This window comes from Rhincodon typus, chromosome 8 (assembly GCF_021869965.1).
Source record: "Rhincodon typus isolate 14 chromosome 8, sRhiTyp1.1, whole genome shotgun sequence".
In the NCBI taxonomy this organism is placed as follows: Eukaryota; Metazoa; Chordata; class Chondrichthyes; order Orectolobiformes; family Rhincodontidae; genus Rhincodon; species Rhincodon typus.
The window spans coordinates 90,856,151-90,876,748 of NC_063339.1; the positions used below are offsets into that span (position 1 = coordinate 90,856,151).

Here is a 20,598-nt window from a genome sequence, read left to right on the forward strand (position 1 = left end):
CCCCCCACTGTAAATCTTCCTCTTCCAATATCCTGTGAAATTGGTTAAAAATAGAAAAAAAACGGGATTGAGAGAGAAACCAAAAAAATCAAAAAAAGTAAGATCAGAAGATATGGAGCAGAAGTAGGTAATTCAACCCAGCAAGTATGCTTTTGCCATTCAATGAGATCAGGATTGATCTGATAATCCTCAACTCCACTTTCCTGCCTTACCCCCAACCTTTGTTTCATTTAGCGATTAAAAATCTTTTTTTTTTTAATCTCAGCCTAGAATACACTGAGCAGCCCAGCCTCTGCAGGAAGGAATTCCACAAATTCAGTAACTTGTACCCCTCCCCCAGAGAGAAGAAATTCCTCATCTCAGTCTGACATACTGTGACTCTTGACTGTGAGATTATATCCTCTGCTCTTACACACTCAAACAGGGAGGAACAATCTCTTTGAATCTATCCTGTCAAAGACCCTAAGAATCTTATATCTTTCAATGAGGTTTCCTTTCAACCACTGAGAAAATCCCCCCATGTCTGGGATCAGTCCCCTGAATATTCTATGGACTGCCTTTCTGGGTGACTAAAACTATTCATAGTATTCCAGGTGTCCTGTACAGTTTTAGCATATTCTCTATTTTCACACCCCATTCCCTTTAAAATAAAGGCCAACAGACTATTTACCTTTCTGATTACTGGCTGAACTTGTGTGCTAGCTTTTCGTCTTTCAAGCATGAGGACCCACAATTCTCGCTGTGCTGCAGCTTTCTGCACTGTTTTTTCTTCAGTTATTTAATATCCACCTCTCTTAGTCTTCCCGTAAAAGTACATAAACCTCAATTTTTCCCACATTATATTCCATCCACTGAGTTTTTGTCGACTTGCACGATCTGTCTCTATCCCTCTGTAGTCTCTAGTAGTCACTACTTGCCTCTATGTATCGTGTGTCATTAGCAAAACCTCCCAAATTAGCCACTTCCACCACTGTGAAGGACCAGGGGAGCAGGCGTATGTGTCTATCATCACCTTGAAGCACCCTCCAATTCAATCCAGAAGTAGGGAGCATAGTCTGAGAATTTTGTTTTTATTCATTCACGGGATGAGGGCATCACTGGCTAGGCAGCATTTATTGCCCATCCCTAATTGCCTAGAGGGCACTTAAGAGTCAACCATATTGCTGTGGGTCTGGAGTCACACGTAGGCCTGAACAGATCAGGATAGCAGTTTCCTTCCCTAAAGGACATTAGTGAACCAGATGGGTTTTTCCGACCATCAACTGTTAATTCCAGATATTTATTGTATTCAAATTCCATCATCTGCCATGGTAGGATTCGAACCCATGTCCCCAGGACATTATCTGGGTCTTTGGATTAACAGTCCAGCGATTGTACCACTAGGCCATCGCCTCTCCTTCCAATTAGAGCAAGACTGTTCAAGAGAGATATTAGGAATCACTTCTACACTCAAAATGTCATAGGTTGGAACTTGCTTCCAAAAATGGCAGTTGATGTTCAATCACTCAGTTGTTAGTTTTAAATCTGACATAGATAGACTTATGATCAGCACGGGTGTCCACAGACAGGTTTATGGAGTTAGGCCACAGATCAGCCATGATTTCATTCATTGGCAGAACAGGCTCAGGGAGCTGAATGGCCTACTCTTGCTCCTTTGTTCACTGATAGCTACTGGTTACAGTCCCTGTTGCAAACTTCCTAACTCCAACTGCATTGCTCACTCTGATAACTGTCTGAACCAGGTTCTTTGCAATGTTGGTGAAGTATCGGACTCGGAGATAAGCTTTCAACCACAGAGCTACATCCTCACCATGACATTCTACCTCCCTTTCAGTGACATGGCCCAATTCCAGCACAGTCACTGCTCCATCTGCTGAAAGTCTCACCCAGTCCTTTGTAACCTCGAGACTAAGTGACACGAACACACTCCTGATCCACCTCGCACTTTCAATCTCCCTGTAATCTTGAGCTCATCCAACACTCTAGCTGCCCATGTGCTCATTCACACTGAGTCTTGTCCTCCTCACCCTCACCTCACTAACCTAAAATGTCTGCCAGTTGAGAAAAAAAACATTTTAAATTTCCTATCCTTGCTTTGAAATCCCCCCATGATAGTGATCATTCCCATCTCTGTAGTCTCTGCCAGCCACACAATCCTTCATGATATCTGCACTTGCCCAATTCTGGCCCCTTGAGTATCTCAATTAATCTCCCCACCAATGGCAGATGTTCTTTTTGTGCAAAATATTGAAAATCAAACTAAGGATTAATTAACTTAATGCCAGGGCCCCACTGTGGTTCATAGTTACCACATCCACTGTAAGCATTGGTTGCTTGAGAAACTCTGGCTGAGAGTCGATAAGCTGGATTCTTAGCTGCAAACACTGCCACATATCAGGGAGTGGCAACAACATTTACCTGGACTCTGTCTTTCAGGAGGCAATCACATCCTAAGATTAACTACCTCAAATTCAGTCAATGATCAGGGGTAAGAGGGTATGACTACGAGTGAGACAAGGGGGTGGCAGGAGATGTTGAAGAAGTCTTAGCCCTGGACTTTGTGCTCCCTGTGTGGATAAGAGTGTGGGCTGTAGGGAGGATGAGCAAACTGCCCACAGTGCCATGGTACATGGGGGCATTCAAGAGGGTGGGGAGGGATGCAGAAAAAGAAAGAGGAATGTAGTTGTAACCGGGGTGGGGGGTTGGGTAGTGTAGTCAGAGGAATAGACATTATTCTAGGCCAGGATCAAGAGTTCCATAAACGGTGCTGCCTACCTAGTGCCCATGTTCAAGATACCTCAGCGGCTGCAGAGGAACTTGGGATGGGAGGGGGAAAAAAGTAAGTTGGTGTGGTCCATGTAGGTACAGACAAGGTGGGCAGAAAGAGGAAAGCGTATGAGCAGCCCGGGAGTAAATTAAAAAAGCAGACCGAGAAAGGAAACAATCTCTGGATTACTACCTGAGCTAGAAGCCATTTAACGAAGTCAGCAAGATTAGAGAGGTAAATGCATGGCTCAAACATTGGTGTGGGAGAAACAGGTTCCAATTCACTGGACGTTGGTGGCAGTACTGGGTAAGGACAGAGCTATTCTGATGGGACAAGTTACACCTGAATCATGCTGGGACCAGAGTCCTGGCAAATCGCATAACTAGGATCTGTGGATAGAGCTTTAAACTAATTGTAGTGGGGTGGGGGCATTCAGTTGCACGGAAAGTTATGGAAAAAGACAAAGGGGCGGGGGGTGGATGTAGCTCATGTTAAAGTTTCCAGAACAAATCATAGGACAGAAACTGTGGAAAGGATCAGGAATCTAACTTCAGGCACAGCAAGTAAGGGGACACCTATGAGAAGAGGGGCAGTCATAGCAGGACTGAGGGTGTTGTACTTAAATGCACGCAGTAAATGAAAAATGGTAAATAAGGTAAATGAGCTTGTAGTGCAGATTGAAATTGGTTGTACAATGTTGTGGGTATCACAGAGATATGGCTGCATGGGGTTGAGGGCTCAGAACTAAATATCCACGCATACAAGTCCTATGAAAAGATGGGCAGCTGGGCAGAGGGGGGTGGGGCTGCCTTGTTAGTAAGAAATGAAATTGTGTTGACAGCAAAAAGTGGCATAGATTCGAAAGGCAAAGAATCTGTGGGGGTAGAGTCAAGGAACCACAAAGGAAAAGAGACGTTGATGGAACTCGTGAATAAGCCTCCTTGCAGTTGTCAGGATGCGGGGAAGAAAACGAATCAGGAGATAGAAAAGGCATGCAAGAAAGGCACGATTGCATTAATCATGGGGGACTTCAAATGCAGGTGGACTGGGAAAATCAGATTTGCAGCAGATTTCAAATAAAGGAATTTGAGGAATGTCTATGAGATTTTTTTTGGAGCAACGTGAGGTAGACCTCACTCAGGAACAGGCAATTCTGGATTTAGTGATGTGTAATGAGGGAGATTTGATTAAGGAGTTCTAGGTGAAGAAACTCTGTGGGCAGTAACCACAACTTAACAGACCCTGCAGTTTGAGAGGGAAAAGCTGGAATCAGATGCAACTGCATTACAATTGAGTAAAGGAAACATCAAAGACGTGAGGGAGGAGTTGGCCAGAGTTGACTGGAAGGATGGAGCCAAACAGGGAAGACAGTGAAGCAGCAATGGCAGGAACTTCTGGGATAATTCAAGAGACACTGCAGACATTCATCCCAACGAAGAAGAAACATAGTCAGGGGAGGATGAGGCAACCACGGCTGACAAGGAAAGTCAGGTAAAGAATAAAAGCAGAAGAGAAAACATACAATGTGGTGAAGATTAGTGAAAGCCAGAAGATTGGAAAGCCTTTAAAAACCAGTAGAGGACAGTTTTAAGAGGGGATAAGATGAAATATGAGAGTAAGCTAGCTCGTACTATAAAAGACGACTGCAGGAGTTTTTAAGATATCTAAAAAGTTACAGAGAGGCAAGAGTGGACATTGGACTGCTGGAAAATAAGGCTGGAGAAGCAATATTAGTGAATAAAGAAATGGCAGAGGAACAAAACAGATACTTGGCATCAATTTTCACAGTGGAAGACACCAGCAGCAATACCAGAGCTTCCAGAAAGGGTCAGAAGTGAGAAGGTGTTAGGGAAACTGAAACATCTGAAGGTGGAGAAATTACCAAGACCCGATGGACTACACCCCAAAGTTCTGAAGGAGATTGCTGAGGAGATTGTAGAGGCATTGGTGGTGATTGTTCAACAATCACTGGAATCACGGAGCATCCCAGATGACTGTGAAATGGCTAATTCAACGCCCCCGTTTAAGAAAGGAAGGAGGCAGAGGCAGGAAACTACAGGCCAGGTAGCCTGACCTCAGTCGTTGGTAAGGTTTTAGAGTCCATTATTAAGGATGAGACTGCAGAGTACATGAAAGTGCATGGTAAAATAGGGCAGTGTCAGCACGGTTTCATCAAGGGGAGGACATGCCTGAGAAATCTGTCAGAATTCTTTGAGGAAGTAACAACCAAGTTAGACAAAGGAAAGCCAGTGGACATGATCAGTTTGGATTTCCAGAAGAGCTTTGACAAGGTACTGCACGGCAGGCTGCTAAATAAGATAACAGCATGGTGTTAGTGGCAGGGTAGAGCATTGGCTGTCTGATGAAGGCAGAGAATCAGGATAAAGGGGTCTTTTGCAGGATGGTAGCCAGTAACTTGATGAGATCCTCAGGGGTCACTGTTGGGACCGCAACTATTCACGTTATGCATTAATGAGCTCGACAAAGGAACTGAGGGCACTGTTGCTACATTTACAGATATCACAAAGGTAGGTGGAGGGACAGGTAACGTTGAAGCAGTAGGGAGACAGCAGGAGGATTTAAACAGGCTAGGAGAATGGACAAAGAAGTGGCAGATGGAATACAATGTGGGAAAGTGTGAGGCTATGCACTTTGGTAGGAACAATAAAGGCAGACACTATTTTTGAAATTGGGAAAGGCTTCAGAAATCTGAAGCGCAAAGTGACTTTGGAGTCCTAGTTTAGGTATTCTGTTAAGATTAACATCAGGTTCAGCTGCCAGATAGAAGGCTAATGTCTTTTTAAGATTTATTTGAAGGCGTCTAGAATACAAGAGCAGAGATGTACTGCTGAGGCTGTAGTAGCTCTGGTCAGACTTGTTTGGAATATTGTGACCAGTTTTGGGCCCTGTATCGAAGGAAGGATGTGCTAGCCTTGGAGGGAGTCCAGAGTAGTTCTACAAAAAATGATCCCAGGATGAAGAACTTGTCATAAAAACAGCAGTTGAGGACTCTGGGTCTGCATTCAATGGAGTTTAGAAGTATAACGGGGATATAGGAAGGATTGAAAGAGAGGTAAAACAGGAGTAGTGGTGTTTTTGATGAATCAAAACATTACTGCTGTAACTGGAGAAAATATTTGTAAAAGATAATCAAGTGAAAATATATGGGTTGAAAGGAATGATCACCTTGATGGGATTGTACTATTGCACCCCCCCACCTCAAAGGGAAACCGAGGAACAAATATGTAGAGACATCTCAGATAGAAATAAATATAATAAGTTTGTAATAATAGGCGATTTAAATTTTCCAAACATTGATTGGGACGACCATCTTGTTAAAGGTTTGAATGGTGAAGAATTTGTTAAATATGTTTAAGAAAATTTCTTAATCAACATGTAAATGTTCCTATTAGAGAAGGAGCAAAACTTGACCTTCTCTTGGGTAATAAGGCAGGGCAAGTGACTGAAGTGATAGTAGGGGAACGCTTTGGGTATCGTGATCAAAATTCTATTAGTTTTTAAAAGAGTTATGGAAAAGCATAAGCCTTCCATGAAAATTTAAGTTTTTAACTGGAGTAAGGCAAATTTTAATGTTATGAGACAAGAACTTTCAAAAGTTGATTGGAGTAGTCTGTTCACAGGTAAACGGACATTTCCTAAGTGAGAGGCTTTCAAAAGTGTGATAACAAGAGTTCAGAGCCATTATGTTCACATTAGAGTGAAAAGTAAGGCTGGTATGATTAGAGAACAACAGATGAATAAAGATATTGAGGCTCTAGTCAAGAACAAAAAGAAATCATATTACATATAGACAAGTGAGTTCAATGAATTTCTTGAACAGTATAAAGAGTGTCATAGCTGTCGCAAGAGGAGATCAGGAAGTTAGAGAGGGAAGATGAGATAACCTGATCTGCCAAGACTAAGGATAATCCAAAGAAATTCTACAAGTACATATAGAGCAAGAGAGCAACGAGAGGGGGAGCTGGGCATCTTAAAGATCAAGGGGGTCATCTTTGTGCTGAAACTCAGGAGATGGGAGAGACATTAAATGAATATTTCACGTCAGTTTTTACTGAGAAGAAAGTTAGCCCAAATGCACACCCTCCATGTACGAGGTGGGACAGTTCCTGTTGCCAAACTATTCGACCAAGGGCCAAAGAAATGGAGACTAGGCGATGTTTCTCATAGCTCGATTGACTTACTACTCTGTGTGGCTTCATGCTACACTTACAGTCTATATGCCACCAGGATTTGAGGGTTTGAATTATGAAGTGAGACTGGATAGGCTGGGACTCTTTTCACTGGAGAGTAGGCGGTTGAGGGTTGACTGTATGGAGGTTTATAAAATCATGATAGGTGTAGATAAGGTGAATAGCAAAGGTCTTTACCCCTGGATAGGGGAGTCCAAAACTAGACAGTATATTTTTAACGTGAGAGGAGAAAGATTTAAAATGGAACCAAGCGGAAACCTTTTCAAACAGAGGGTAGTTTGCATGTGGAATAAACTGCCAGAGGAAGTGGTAGATGCAGGTACACTTACAACATTTAAAAGACATTGGGACATGTACATGAATAGGAAAGGTAGAGGGGGATATGGACGAAACGCAAGCAAGTAGGACTAGTTCAGTTTGGGAAACTTGGTCGGCATGGACGAGCTGGACTGAAGGAGGCCAAAGAACTTCGGGAAATAAACATTGATATTTTGAAAATAGTATACATTATAGGAGAGGAAGTGCTGGAGATCTTAGTAAATACATAGGTGGATAAATCTCCGGCACCTGATCCAGTGTATCCCAGGACATTGTGGGAAGTAAGGGAGGAAAGTGCTATGCTTCCTGCAGAAATATTTGAGTCATCCATAACACAGGTCAGGTGTTAGATGACTGGAGAGTGGCTAATGTTATGAGTTTAAGAAGGGATGTAGGGAGAAGCCGGTGAACTACTGACCCATGAGTCTGACTTTGGTGGTGGGTACATTTTTGGAGATGATTCTAAAAGAAAGTATTTGGAGAGGCGTGATCAGGGGTAGGCAGCGTGGTTTTGTGTGAGGTAAATTGTGTCTCTCTAATTTGATTGAGTTTTTTGATGAACTAATCAAGAAGATTAATGTGGCCACAACAGTAGACATTGTTTACTTGGACTTTACAGTGAAGCCTTTGACAAGATTCGCATGATAGACTAATTAGTAAAGTTAGATCACATGGGTTTCAGAACGAGCTTGCAAGTTGGATTCAAAATGTGCAAAATGACAAGATACAGTGCAGTGGTGGAGTGTTGTTTTTTGGACTGGAGGCCTGTGACGAGCAGTGTTCCACAGAGATTGCTGTTGAGTCCACTTTTGTTTGTCATTTATATAAATGATTTAGATGAGAAGTTAGGAGGCATGGTTAGTAAGTTTGCGATGACACCAAAATTGGTGGTATAGGGGACAGTGAAGAAGGTTATCTAAGATTACAAAGAGATCAATTGGGTTTAGGGTCTGAGTAGTGGCGGATAGAGTTTAATTTGAATAAATGCTAGGTATTTCATTTTGGCAAAACAAACAAGGGGGACAGGACTTATACAATTAAAAGTAGGGCCTTAGGTAGTGCTGTAGAACAGAGACACTTCAGGGTTCAGTTATCTAATATTTGCATTTACATTACATGTAGACAGGGTGGTTAAGAACGCATTTATTATGCTTACCTTCATTGCTCAGATCTTTTGTGTGCAGGTGTTGGTACGTCATGTGCGATTGTCTCGGATGTTGGTGAGGCCTCTTCTGGAGTACTGCGTCCAATTCTGGTTGCTCTGTTAAAGGAAGGATATTTATTTAAGCTGGAGAGGGTTCAGAAAAGATTTATCAGGATGTTGCTGGGAATAGAGGGATTAAGTTATAAGGAGAGGCTGGATAGGCTGGGAGTTATTTTACAGGTGCATAGGAGGTTGAGGTTGACCTCATAGAGGTTTATAACATCCTGAAGGGTGTAGACAAGGTGAATGGAAGGTTATGTCTCCCTTGGGTGGGGTATTTCAAGTCTAGGGGGCATACTTTTAGGGTGACAGGAGAGAGATTTAAAAAAATACATGAGCAGCATCTTTTTATTTTGCACAGAGTGGTTAGTGTGTGGAAATGAACTTCCAGAGGAAGTGGTGGATGCGGCTACCGTTACCATTACAATGTTTAAAAGACATTTGGATAAGTACATGAATAAGATGTTTGCAGAGATATGGGCCAAGTGCAGGCAGGTGGGACTACTTTAGTTTCGGAACATGGTCAGCATGGACTGGCTGGACCGAGGAATCTATTCCTGTGCTGTCTGACTCTACGTGATTGAAACTTACAAAATACTGAGAGGCTTGGATAGATGGACATGGAGACGATTTTTCCACGAGCAGGAGAAACTTGAACCCGAGGGTACTGCCTTGCAGTGAAGGGATGACCCTTTAGAACTGAGATGAGGAGGAATTTCTTAAGCCAGTGGGTGGTGATTCTGTGGAACTCATTGTTGTCGAGGGCTGTGGAAGCCAAGTCAGAGTGTATTTATGACAGAGATACTGTTGAATGGCCGGACATGGGTTACCTCAATTGGCTAGCTGGTTGGTTTGCGATGCAGAGTGACGCCAACAGCATGTACTCAATGCCTTAACTGACTGAGGTCACCATGAAGGTCCTTCCGTCTTAACCTTGACCCTTGCCCGAGGTATAGTAGGTTAAAGCACAATTCGTTCTCTCTTTCTCGTAAGTGAGAGAGCAGTCCTATGGTCTTCTGGAACTATGGCAACTTTTAATGAAGACATTGGAGACGGAGGAGAGAGTCGTCGGGTAAGGAGAGAGGGACATCAGGAACTGGGGGCCCCGCCCACTCACATGAACATCAACACGCTAACCGCGCCTGCGCATTATCACCGCCTTCCCCCACTCCTCTCTCCTCCGTCCCCAGTCGGCTCCAATATCTCCATCTGGGGCTCCGCAGTGGTGTTTGATTACTCCCGGTCGGAGGGTTTACTGCGGTAAAAGTGCAGTATGAAGCTGGATGTGATAAAAAGCAGCAACACCACCAGAATCCGACTCCTGAAAACCCCTGTAAACCCACAGGTGTCTTAGTAGTTGGATGCCTGACTGAATCTTTTCTGGACTGTGTTAGAACCCCGCTGATTTTTTTTAAAAACATTTTTGCTTCGAATCAGAGAGCTGAACGGTGACCTCTGGGCTGTGGGCAGCAACTTGTGTTAAGAAGAATAAAGCTGTTGTTTGTTTGTGTGGCAAGACCTGGAAGTTAATTGTAGGCTGGTTCTTGATCAGAAACTCTGTCCACACTTTGGGTCGAGGCCCGAAACGTCAGCCATCCTGCTCCTCTGATGCTGCTTGGCCTGCTGTGTTCATCCAGCTCTACACCTTGTTATGTCTGGTGACCGTTTCGAGCGGCCCTGTTTCTGGGAAGAAGCCTGAGGGTCTCGGCGACTTATATCGCGGCACCAAAAAACCCACGTTTGGGGCTTGAGACCTAACCTGGGCAACCATGAATCCTTTTTTCCGGACAATGCGCCGAACGTTGGTCTTCCCTTTAAACTTCACTTATCGCCTCTGGATGCAATAGGCAAACGTTTCTGTTCGACCATCGTTCGTGGCGCGTATGCTCAGTCACAATTCACTATACGCATACTCCAACACCCACCGCCTGATTGACAAAGTTGACCGACCAATAACAAGAAAGGGGCGGGGTTAGCCGGGTGCCGACGCTCACGATCCTCCAACCAGAGGACGAGAGTGGGGCAGGCGCTCTGACTAGGGAATGGGCGCGAACACAAACCGGCGTTGCTGGAAAAGCTCAGCAGGTCTGACAGCATCTGTGAAGAAAAAAAAAATCAAAGTTAACGTTTCGGGTCCGGTGACCATTCCTTAGAACTGAATGGGCGCTGGCTTGCCCTCCAAACTCCGTGCGTGCGTGGGCGGGGCTAGTGGGAGGCTCGGTGGAGCCCGAATATTATTTCAGATTGACGTTTTATTGTCATATGTTCTCAGGTACAGGTTACAGCAGACAGTGAGAAGTGGACAGTGTCGCCACACACAGTGGTATCTTAAGTACCCAGGCACAAAATCTTAGTTACAGAAGTTGAAAAGTAAAGAAATAATTTGAAAACTTCAGCACAACAATCTTCTCAGCGTAAAAGTGAAAAAAAAAGAAATACCTGCAAAGTTCAAAAGTCATACACTACAATCCTTCCTTCAGACATGGGCCTGCAGACAGTCCAAGATGGGCTTCCCCAAGAGAGCATGCTTTCCCCTTCACTGGGCATGGAACTGCCTGTTGTCACCAGCAGCTGACTGCAGCTTCCAACCATCATCGGGCACACTAGGCCTCGCTGCCGCTCAAATGGCCTTGACTGTGACCGCCACTGCAGCCATCCTTTGCTGCCGCTATTGCCATCCAGCCCATTTTGGGCCCCAATGCACTACCATGATCCGTTGCTGTGTCAACCAGCTTGCAGCAGTGTCCAGCTCTGGCACCGCTCTGGACATTGATGAGGTCACGATGTTGCTGATGGCGACCTGTTCCTTGTGGCCAACCTTTAATACTGCCATCTGCATGACCGAGCTCCAAGGATTCACAAGAAAAAAAAGAGAAAAGAAAAAAGAAAAGTGGTCGGACAGGACAAGGTTTGGTGAGGAGCCCTTCTCAGCCACACATGATGTAGGATTGTGCCCTGGACAGATGGGAGAATTGCCTTCTGTCCACTCTTTTTTACAGCACAGTCAATGGGAAGCATTTCCAGATCATCAATTCCAACCACATCATAGCAAGAGCTAACAGAGTCCTTCTATTTATAAACACCTCACTATCATTGACCTTCCACCGTGTACAATATAAGTTTGTTTCTTGTGTCTCTGTGAAAAGGTTTCTGAGATCAGCATGACGGGAAAAGCTCCAAGAAATTTGAAATTGTGTGCAGAGCAGCCCTGGAGGATTTCTCTGGGTACCATAGCTGAGGAAGCCGAGACTGGACTTTCCTGGGGTCACAGCGCAGATTTATGATTCCTGGACTCAAGTGTTATATTATGAGCAGAGGGTGCAGAAATCAGTCTTAGATTGATTATGGCACAGAGAAGTAATTTTGCCTATTGTATCAATGCCAACTTTCTGCTCTAATTCTTTTCTCCCTCCCCAAAGCCTTGCAAGTTTATTTCCCTTAAATGCTTATCTAATTACCTTTTCAAAGTAATTGGTTATCTTCATTTCCACTTATAAGCAGGAAAGGACTGTGTAGAACTACTGATTCTGGGGAAAAAGAAAGAGCTTCATTCTTCCCGTATCTGTTGTTGCTGAAACAGCTGAGTTGGGAATATATTAGTCTGAAGATATTAAGGCTCCTCATTCAATTTCAAGGTTCACTAGGCAATTTTGGGCAGCATGTAAGCCCAGTAGTTAGCATTGCTGCCTCACAGTGCCAGGAATGCGGCTTTGATTGTTTGTGTGGGGTTTGCATGTTCTGCCCATGACTGTGTTTGGTTTCTTTGGGTGAGCGGTTTTCCTCTCATGCTCCAAAGATGGACAGGTTAGGTGGATTGGCCATGCTAAAAATTGCCTGATTGTGTCCAGGCATGTGCAGGTTGGGTGGATTAGCCATGGTAAGAAACCCTATGTGGGGTTATGGGGGTGGAGTGGGGGAAGAGTATACATGACATGCTGTTCGGAGGGTCAGTGCATCTTTCTGCAATGGAGGGATTCTTTGATTTTATTTCTTGCCCATGTTGGAGATGGTTGGGCCTAATTCACTACAGAACCTTTTACAACTTACATAAGTCACTTAGGTGAGAGGTGAAGGTAGCTAAAGATGGACAGAAAACTCTGTTGTGATGCAGACATGAGGTTGCAGGCAGACATAGATAGACTCATGGAGTCATATAGCACGGTAACAGACTCTTCAGTCCAAGCCGATCAGAATCCCAAACTAAACTCGTCCCACCTGCCTGCTCCTGGCCCATATCCCTCCAAACCTTTCTTATTCATGTACTTATATAAATGTCTTTTAAACATTGGTAGATACAGGTGCATTTACAATCTGCTGGAAGTTCATTCGACGCACGATCCACTCTTTGTGTAAAACATTTCCCCTCATGTCTTTTTTAAACTTCTCTCCTCTCACCTTAAAAATATTCTTCGTTGTCTTGAAATCCCTCACACTAGGGAAAGGACACCTGCCATTTACCTTATCTATACCTTAATGACTATATAAACCTCTTTAAGATCACCCCTCAAACTCCTACACTCCAGTGAAAAAACCCCAACCTATCCAGCCTCTCCTTATAACTCAATCCCCCCATTCCGAGCAACATCCTGGTCATTCTCTTCTGAATCCTCTCCAGCTTAATAATAACCCTTCTATAACACATGACCAGAACTGGACAGTACTCCAGAAGAGGCCTCACCAACGTCCTGTACAACCTCAACATGACTCCCAACTCCTCTACTCAAAAGGTCTGAGCAGTGGAGGCAAGCTTACTAATCGACTTCTCAACCACCCTGTCTAAATATGACACAAACTTCAAAGAAGTATATGCCTGAGTCTGCTTTTAATTCTGTAAGTCCTGCGGTTGTTTGTTTTACCAAAATGCAATAACTTGCATTTATCCAAATTAAACTCCATCTGCCACTCCTCACCCCAATGATCCAATTGATCAAGATCTCTTTGTATTCTTAGATAACCTTATTCACTGTCAACTATACCACCAAATTTGGTATCATCCACAAACGTACTAACCATACCATCTATATTCTGATCTAAATCATTGTATAAATGACAAACTAACGTGGACCCAGCAGCGAGCCCTGTGGAACACGCTGGTAACAGGCCTCCAGTCTGAAGAATAATCCTCAACCACTAGTCTTTGTCTGCTGCCATTATGCCAATTTTGTATCCATTTGCCAAGCTCACCATGAATCCCATGTGATCTAACTTTACTAAATAATCTACCAGACAGAAGCTCGCCAAAGGCTTCACCAAAGTCCAAGTAAACAATGTGTATTATCTGCACTCATCAATCTTCTTGGTTACTTCCTCAAAAAACTCAAACAATTTTGGGAGACACAATTTCACTCGCACAAAACCATACTGAATAGGCCTAATCATTCCTTGCCTCTCCAAATGCATATAAATCCTATCTTTCAGATTTACTTCCAACAACTCACCCACCACTGAAGTCAGTCTCGCAGGTCTACAGTTCCCAAGTTTCTCCTTACATCCCTTTTTAAACAAATGCACATCATTACCCACTCTCCAGTCATTTGGCACCTCACCTATATTTATAGATCATGCAAATATTTCTGCAAGAGGCCCAGAAATTTCCTCCCTAACTTTCCACAATGTCCTGGGATACACTCAGGTTCCAGAGAATGATCCACCTTGACGTTTTCAAAGACCCCTCAAACTTCCTCTTCTCCAATGTGAACTTTTTTCAAAACATTAATATTTATTTCCCCGAGTTCTCTTGCCTCCATTTCTTTCTCCACCTTAAAAATTGACATGAAATATTCATTTAATATCTCTTCCATCTCATGAGGTTCAACACAAAGATGACCTCTTTCACCTTTAAAGGGCCCGACTTTCTTTCCAGTTGCTCTCTTATTCCTAATGTACTTGTAGAGTCTCTTTGGATTACTGTGAACCCCATTTGCCAAGATTATCTCACACACTTACTTTGCCATCCTGATCTCCCAGTTTGGAATATCACCACTGTCTTTATATTGTTCAAGAGATTCCTTTGAACCCAGTTATTTATACCTAATATGTGACTTTTTTTAATATGACAAGCCCTTCATCCCTGCGATCAATCTTGTAAATCTGCTCTGGAACGCTCCAATGCAAGCACATCTTTCCTCAGATACAGGGCCCAAAACTTCTCATAATATTCCAAATGCAGTCTGACTAGAGCGTTTTATAGCCTCAGCAGTACATCCCTTGTCTTGTTTGTTAGCTGTCTTGCAATGAATGCATACATTGCATTTGCCTTCTGAACCACAAACTGAACCTGCATGTTGATTTAAAGAGATTCCTGAACTAGAACTCCCAAATCCCTTTGGACTTCAGATTTCTGAAGCCTTTCTCCATTCAGAAAATATCTATGTCTCCAGTCTTCTGACCCAAATGTTTCCCATACTATATTCCACCTGCCACTTCTTTGACCACTCTCGCAGCCTTTTCATTCTGAAGCCTTCACACTTCCTCAACAATGACATGTCCCCCCATCTATCATTATGTCATCTGCAAACTTAGCAGCAATGCCCTCAATTCCTTTGACCAGATCATTAATGCAGAACATGAATAATGGTGGTACCAACACTGACCCCTGCTGAACTCCACTAGTCTTCTGGCTGCCATCCTGAAAGAGACCCCTTTATCCCAACTCTCTGCCCTCCTCCAGTCAGCCAATCTGCAATCCATGCCAGTACCTTGCACGTAACACCACAGACTCTTATCTTTTTTAGCAGCTTCCTGTATGGCACCTTGTCAAATGCTTTCTGGAAATCCAACAGATCACATCTACAGGCTCTCCTTTATCCAGGTTGTTCGGTACCTTCTCAAAGAATTCCATTAGATTTGTCAGGCATGAACCCAACCCCCCTTGACAAAGCCACACTGAATCTTCCAGGTACTCTGTGATCACATCCTTACAATGACCTGCCACACTGTGTTTAACACAAAGCTAATCAATAGTCTTTTATCCAGAATATTAACACATTGGTTTCAGTCCTGAATGTGATGAACAGCAAAGTCCAATTGCTGTTGAGATCTGTGAACTCTGTGCTGTCTCAGCAGGGTTGATGTGTGAGTGAATTCCTTACCCCACATGGAGCAGGTGAATGGTCTGTCCCCTATTGGGATCTCTCTGCTGTCTCGGTAGGGTTGATAAGTGAGCTAACTGTTTTTCTCACATGGAGTAGGTAAATGCTTTCTCCCCTGTGTGACATCGCTGGTGTACTGAGAGTTGAGAAGATCACCTGAACCCGACCCCACAACGAAAGCACCTGAAAGGTCTCTCATCATGTGAACATGTTGATGGGACATCAGTTCCACAGAACTTCGATAGCACTTCCCACAGACTAGACATTTGAAAGGTCTCTCCTCAATGTGAACACGTTGATGATAAAACAATCCCCAGGAATTGTAAAGTGATTCCCACAGTCTGAGCATTTAAAAGGTCTCTCCTCAGTGTGAACATGTTGATGGGACTTCAGTTCCACAGAATTCCTAAAGCATTTCCCACAGTCTGAGCATTTGAAAGGTCTCTCCTCAGTGTGAACACGTTGATGACAAGTGAGTCCCCAGGAGCTTGTGTAGCACTTCCTGCAGTCTGGGCATTTAAAAGATCTCTCCACAGTGTGAACTTGCTGGTGTCTCAGCAGGTTGGACGACCGAGTGAATTCCCTCCCACACTTGGAGCAGCTGTACAGTCTGTTCCCAGTGTGAACCTGCTGGTGCTCCGTGAGGTCAGATGATCGCCTGAAGCCAGTCCCACAGAGAGAGCATCTAAATGGTCTCTCCTCAGAGTGAACACATTTGTGGGACATCAGGTCCCTGGAGGTTTTGTAGCACTTCCCACAGGCTGGGCATTTAAAAGGTCTCTCATCAATGTGAGCAAGTTGATGCGACATCAGGTCCCTGGTACTTCTAAAGCACATGCCACAGTTTGGGCATTTAAAAGATCTCTCCTCTTGTGGGAGCAATTTGATGGGCCATCAGGTCCCCAGATGTTTTATAATATTTTCCACAGTCTGGACATTTAAAAGGTCTGTCATTAATGTGAGCTAGTTGATGGGACATCGGATTCCTGGAGGTTTTGTAGTATTTTCCACATTCTGTGCATTGAAATGGTCTCTCCTCCGTGTGAACTAGCTGGTGTTGCAGCAGGTGAGATGACTGAGTGAATCCCTTCCCACACACTGAGCAGGTGAATGGCCTGTTACTGGTGTGACTGTGTCGATGAGTTTCCAGCTCAGATGGGTAAATGAATTCCTCGCCACAATCCCCACATTTCCATAGTTTCACCCCAGTGTGACTGCATTTGTGGTTTGTGAGCTCTGACGATTGGCTGAAGCCTTGTCCACACACACAACACGTGTAAGGCTTCTCTCCACTATGAATGGAGCGTTTTCCTTCCATGTTCAAAATTTGATCATGTTCCGTTTGTGATAAAATCGGCGACTCCATCAGATCCTGGTGTGATGGTTGGTTTGTAAATCTTCTAATATCCTGTGAAATTAATCTTAAACAAACAACAACAGAGAGAGAATCTCTCACAAGACTCTGCATTCTGTCTGAAGATAGGGACTGAAGGAGAGGGATTTTTGACACCTACAACTTGACCAGAACTTTGTCAGAATGTTCCAAATACTCAGCCTCCACCACCGAGAAGGGGCAGGGTAGCAGGTGGATGTGAACACCATCAGCTCCCAGTTCCCTCCAGGTCACACACTGTCCTGACATGTCTGACATCCAAACCTGATGCAGCAGAAATCTCCCCCACTTAAATAAAATTGAGGCCGTTGTCTTCAATCCCCAACACAAACTACACTACCTCACTACTGACTCCATCCCCCTCTGGCAATTGAGTCTGAACCAAACATGTCATTATCGTGGTCAAATATTCCACCCCGAGATGAATTTTTAACCACATATCCCCATCATCACAAAGACTGCTGAGTATTTGGAAGATTCTGACAAAGTTCTGGTCAAGTTGTAGGTGTCAAAAATCCCTCTCCTTCAGTCCCCATCCCCATCATCACAAAGATTGCCCACTTCCACCTCAGCAACATCATCTGACTCCTCCTAGTCTCTGCTCATCTGCTCTTATCCATTCCTTTGTTACCTCTGGACTGAACTATCCTTATGTACTTCCCACTGTCCTCTCACATTCCCCACTCTGCATTTGTCTAACTTCCTCTGCCTCTATTAAGAGCTCTGTTTAGTGTTTTATTGTTCCTTCCACTGACTGTATCTCAATGAGGTTTTTATCACTGCCCTTTCTCTCAACCATGTGCTGCTGCCTTCGCAGCTTTACCTTCTGACAAGAGCTCCACAATGCTGTAAGTGAAGGAGCTGTGAGTTATTTACCCAGTGATGTAATCCTGAGGTCATCCAAAACTCTGCTGCCCACTTGTGTATTCGCACCAAGACTTGTTCATTCACCACTCTTTAGCTGTGCAAGCACATTTTAAGTTTTACCTCCTTCTATTCAATGCTTTGATAATGTCCTATCTATCTCTGTAAGGTCCTCCAACTTTTTCATGGGCAATTAGGGCTGGCCAAAAAGTACTAACCCACCAGCAATGCCCACATCCCAAGAATGAATTTTTAAAAAGGCCCTTCAAGGTATCTGCATTATATCTTATTCCAACCTTCTGAGCATTCTCGATTTTAATTGTTCCACATTTGGTGTCCTCAACCTTCAGCTGCCAAGACCATAAACTGTGAAATCTCCTCACTAAACTTCTCCCTCTCTTGACCTCAGTTTTGCACTTTAAAATATATTTGGCCATAAAACATTTTGTCACCTCCCTAATATCTCATTATGAATGGAATTAAAAGTTACTTTATAATACTCACAAGGAACAGCCTGGAAGTTTCCATTATGTGTTATGCAGTATACTGACATGAATTAATTGTCTTTGATCTGAGCATATTATCACAGTCCTTCATCATTACTGGGTGAATAACTCCTTACCTAACAGCTTTGTGAGAACTACTAAGGAACGATAATTGCCAGCATCAAATGGTCAGGGAATGTTCAGGTGTAAAAACCTCATTTGGAGAGTCCACGGGAGTAACAATAAAATACCTAAGACAGTTACACCCATTATTGGAGACAGAGGAATTTAGACAATGACAGAGAGTTGATTAGAGACAGCAGAGATGAAACAGAGCAATCAATGGACATTGATTGAGATCTGCAGTAAAGGGTTGTACCAGCCCCAGAGCCATATCAGGTTTTCACAGCTTGAGAACAGAACTGGAAGCTGAATTATGTAGGTTACTGGTTAAAAATGTTGAAATAATTTCATTGTGTTCAATTTTAAAATCAAACGTCGCAGTCTGCAGCTCGAAAGACATCAGAAGCACTGGGGTCAGAAGAAACTCTCAGAGTTGAGGAAATACCTGGCAATCAGGGTGACGTTACTGAGTAATTGGCTGTGTGTGATAACATCATCCAAATGAACACAGGGCATTTGGGTCTGCACAGACAGGTGATCACCACAAAAGATGTGAGGGTCTGTAGAGAGATTTAAAAGGAGATTTATCAGAATGGTTCAAGAAACAAGGGATATTAGTGTTAGAGTCAGGTTGGAGAAACTGAAGTTTGTCCTGCACAGAGCAAAGGAGAGTGAAGTGAGATTTGATAAAGGTGTCTAGTTTTATGACAGGTTGAGATAAGGTAGATAAAGAGTAGCGACCCCCATTAACTGATAGCAAAAGTGTTAGGGACACAGATTTAAGATATTGGGCAAGAGTTACTGGGAGGTGTAAGGAAGGAATTTTATGTTACCTTTGTTTTCCTCAATACTTACATTCAAAGGCCAATAATATCCAGTACTGAATGAATAACGAATAAAGTGGCATGCTCAGATCTTGGTATGTTATTTGGATTGGGTTTCTGATCAGTAAATCCTCTTCTAACAGAGTGTAAAATAAGTTTACAAAAGCCATCTCACTCAGTCCGGGACACAAATTCAGAAGAGACAACTATTTCTGTTATTTGAAGTTTGTTGTGTGTAAATCATCCCCTCCTCACTCACTGTAAAACATTTTACAAACTCCATGCCTGTCAGTCCAGGAGAGACATTCACAACATTCTCTCCCCTGGCCCAGGATGACTGCACATGCGCCCTGCTGCCCTTTGCCTCCGACAAAGATTCCGGCCGTTACCCGGGCTCTGTGATTAGCGAAGAAGCCTCGATTTGTCGCGTTTTGTGAAACAGGGACAGATAGTTTCTTTATATGGGGCCTATTACATCCACAAAGTCTTTACGAAGCCTCTCCGTCTAACCACCCTGTCCATCGCTTCTTCTGTTCCGCCGCACTGTTACCTTTTTTGGAACCGACGAGAAGGCACGCTGCTTCTCAGGATCGCTCCGAATGCGCATGCTCCAGACTGTGCGCGAACTGCAAGATAATGAGCATGCGCACTGATGAACAATTTTGTGCAAAAAAAATTTCACTGGCGTTCAGAAGTCTGGGTTAAGCTGGCGCCCTAGTCGACCTCAAATTTATTTGTTGCCATGAGAGCAAGTAATCTTTCTATTTTTCTTCTGCAAGGACAACTTTTATATATATTACATGTAAGATAGAATAAAACGTCTCTTGAGTGTCCCAGGGCTATAACAAATTCTGACACCAAACCACACATTAAAGGGTAAAGTCAGGCCACACTCATTCTGAAACATAGGGCTGCTTTCTTATTACAGAGAGAAAACTGGTGCTGGTTTAACCTGAGGAACACCACACCTCAGATGAGCAGAGAGGTCGAAAAAGGGAGTCATTAGGAGTAACTTCAAATGGCATGAGATTTAAACCCACACTGTTGGCAATATGAGGAAAACTGACAAATGCTCTGAGAAAGAGTTTGGCTTTCAGAACGGTCTTCAAGGAGGAAGATGTACATTTTGTATTCCAGCAAACAGCAATATTTCCTGTCATTGGTTGAAAGAGCTATTTTTGTTCCACTGAAGCCCTCAAGATATTGAATAAATATGTAAATGAGCACTTTCAATGTCACCACGCTGTGGTTCAAGTGGCTGGAAACTGTGTTTAGAAGCGAGATGTTTGATGACTGACGATGACATAATGGGCCGAAG

General features: G+C 43.5%; 1 protein-coding gene across 3 annotated transcripts in view; it reads right to left on the bottom strand.

The window, feature by feature from the left end:
* Positions 1-2: 2 nt before the first annotated feature.
* LOC125483730 (putative zinc finger protein 66) overlaps positions 3-20,598 on the bottom strand; it is a 69,935-nt gene continuing 49,339 nt past the window's right edge. The window contains exon 2 of one of the 3 annotated variants that reach the window (XM_048600213.1): positions 3-32. The gene's annotated coding sequence lies outside the window, so the exon portion shown is untranslated. Of the gene's footprint in view, positions 33-10,409; positions 11,456-20,598 lie in introns of those variants that run through there. The other 2 variants (XM_048600212.1, XM_048600211.1) reach the window with 2 other exon arrangements.